Genomic DNA, 3,250 nt, shown 5'->3' with positions numbered 1-3,250 from the left:
TTAAATAAATCTTTAAAAAAAGAAAAGGAACTGGGGAGCCGTTACTGAGAACTTGCATTACCTGTCTCCTTTGACCTGGGTCAAAGATCCCTGGACTGGGACAAAAGCAACTGTTTGAAATAAAAAAAAAAATCGGGGGCCTCCCTGGTGGCACAAGGAGTTAAGTCTGAGCACTATGAAGCTATCACCAGCCTCTGCAGCATGAGTCCTGGCCAGGGAGCTACCCACATGGCGCAGCAGAGCTCTCCTGTCTCCCTGCTGCTCCCCTCAGCAGTGTATTTCAGTTAATCTGCCTGTTCTGCTCCCCGCTCTGTCCTGGTGAATCCTCACCTCCCCCTTTCCCCACCCTCCAACCCACCGTCCACTTGCCTCTCGCAGCCCACCTGGTCTGCGGACACGGCGATGGCCCATCTGCCTCTTTGCAGGCCTGCTGCGGAGGAGCCTCGGCTTCTAGTCCTCTGCCTCCCCCGCCTCTCTGCCCTTCCATTTCTACTACCACCTGCTTGGAGGGGCTGATGTCATCCCACACGTCCCTGGCCACTGTCATTGGGTCCTGTAGTGCCGCGGGGCACCCAGTGCTGCTGGGAAGGCTCCAGGCCACACCCCCAGCCTTGTGGCTTGTTGCCCAGGCAGTTGGCTGGCAGTGCGCCCCGCCGCTGCCTACCAAGGGAAGCCCAGCGGAGCAGCAGCTGAGCAATTGCTGAAGCACTGTGTCACCCCAAGAATGTACTTGACATGCACAGTTGAACCCCTGACTCTTGGTCCTTTCCTTTCTGTGACTTGGAAAAACCTTTCCGTTTCCAGGCCGTGCGTTCTCTGGCCTTCTTCGCGAGGCATAACCTGGCCTGGATTTGGGGCTTTTGTTTGGTTTCATTGGTTTGAGTTTTTTTCTAACCTCACAGGAACATCCTCTGCTTTTCTGGTACTTTGGGGGACAAGTCGGTGCGGCCCAGCTCCATGGCCAGGACTGAGTCTGACGGTCACATGTTGGAAGGTAAGCGGGTGACAGGCAGTCACGGTGCCCAGGGCTCCTGAAGGACAGAGCAACGCTTTGGGGAGCAAATCAGCTGAGCAGTGAGTCACGCCGAGTTTGGGGCTGTCCGTGAGCCTTAAGGCGCTCACTTGAGGCGAAGCAACTGGGTTTGGGGTATGACCTTGTGGAATCCATAGTCCTGCTCTGCCATGCAGAAAGGGGCCCGTTGGGTTGGGGAGCACAACATCTAGCCCTTACTTGGCTCAAAGAAACCCCGCGACTTTCCAAACTTGCAACTGTTTTTTTTTTTTTTTTTTGTGGATCCTTATGGAAGGCCCCCTAATAGCACAGAGCCCCCAGGTCCTCTGAAAAGGCTCAGATTTTCTTCTCATCAACATGAATGAGGAGAGGGGATGGAAGCGCCTTATCATGAGCTGTGGGGGTGGGAGTGGGGCCCACAAGCCATAGTGGCTGAGGGCCAGGTATTTGCTAGGCCCTCTAGAAAGAAAGGTGCTTGTTCTTCCCATGACCACCAGTAGTCCCAGTTGACCTCGGCGTTGACCTAAAGCCGGGCTTTGGGCACAGCTGGGTGGTGTCTTGCTCTCATCGGCAGGCCAGCGTGGTTTCTGCACTCAGAGGCAGGTTGGCAAGGGGTCTCCAGTGCAGGGCCTTCTGCTTTGCAGCAGATCCCAGCACAGCCAGCTGTTCCTGTAACAGGACAGGAGCTCCCCCCCAGGCACCGCAGTGTCCTGCCTGGGCTTACTGCTTACAAGCCATGGAAAGCAGCCCCCAGGACACCCAACCCGGGTGGACACCCCAGCTGCACCCAATGCTCTGTTTAAGTGGCCTAAGCTAATTCGTTGGGGACTTGGTCGTGATTGAATGTGTTTTCGATGAGATTTCATTTTAATTTAAATCTCCTTTGCAATGTCTCACGGGGATAAGCCTTTCCAAGCCGAGCAGGTGAACGCGGTGGTTCATACCCCACGAGAGGAGAGGGCTTGCTGCGAGTGTTGCAGACTTGGGTGGGTTGTTGGTTGGAGGCGACGGTCTCTGGCTCTGTGCGCAGAAACCCTGTGTCAATGCGGCCGGGGAGCTAGAAGAGGGCTCCCGGGAAACCGCAATCAGCCAACGACAGGACCCAAGGGGCTGGCACCATCCCTAGGAAGAGATGTTGCCCCCCGCCATGAGAAGAAAAAGGCTGGACACCCAGTCATTCCTCCAGAGGATACAGTCATGCCTCCCGAACAACCGGGATCGGTTCTGAGAAATACGTCACTGCCGGGCGCAGGTCGCGGAGCGCACGTACACAAACCAAAATGGCGGAGCCAGACCCCGCCCCCGGGCTCGAGGGTTCAGCCGACGGCCCCCGCCGTTCACGCAGCCTGGCGTTCAGCGAGGCATGATGGTGGGTGGGGGTCTGGCCTTTGATGGGAGCGTGCGCGTGCGTCTTGACACGACCCCACGCCCACTCGGCAAACTGCCCTCTGTTGTTGCCAATAGATCCATCTTGTTGGTGAAATAACTGATTGCTTTCTGTTTGAGGTCAACGGCTTAAATCTATTTTCCATAGCAGATTGGGGAGAGGTGACTTTTGACTAAAAATGCTTTTTAAGAGCAAATTGCTTTTGCTATTAGTCTCTGCCCTCTTTCCACCTGGTTGCCATGACAGCAACCATTCTTCTCCAAGGGGCATTCAGGTGCAGGGGGTCAAGAGATGGGAGATACTGGGTGCTCTTGCTTTACCTCAATTGTTGTGTGTAATCTTACTTCAAAAAATAAAGACAAATTAACCTAATAGGCTGCTGGGCTGTGGCAGAGGAAACACTAGAGGCCATAAGGAGGCCATAGCTCTGTGGGTGAAGGAAGGGCTCCCACTGGCAAGGCTTCCCTGGGAATAGTGATGTGAGTGCCCTTGTTCCTGCTGGGGACACAATGGCCTGACTCTCCCATGATGCCCCAGGAAGAGCCATGGGCCAGTCCTTCAGCTTCAAAACCTGATAGATGCCTGACCCTGGGGAGGATTTGCCTGTGCCAAGTGGGAGCCAGCTACAGGCAGACAGAACTGGGCTTTGGGGTGTCCCACACTGGGCTTCAGAATCATCTGGAGCATCCACAAGAAAAGCAATAAAGGAGGGTCAAAATCGATTGCTTGAAGCCTCTCCTACCCTCAGTGTTCGCTTTCAGCCACCTGCAAGCCCTCTGTGGAGTAACTTCCTGCCAGGAAGTAACAACTCCAAGCCCCATCATGTCTGTTTTGCTTCAGAACAGATTAGT

Source organism: Talpa occidentalis, unplaced genomic scaffold (genome assembly GCF_014898055.3).
Source record: "Talpa occidentalis isolate TD23 unplaced genomic scaffold, MPIMG_talOcc4v2.1 talOcc4.15, whole genome shotgun sequence".
In the NCBI taxonomy this organism is placed as follows: domain Eukaryota; kingdom Metazoa; phylum Chordata; class Mammalia; order Eulipotyphla; family Talpidae; genus Talpa; species Talpa occidentalis.
This window is presented reverse-complemented; position numbering follows the sequence as displayed.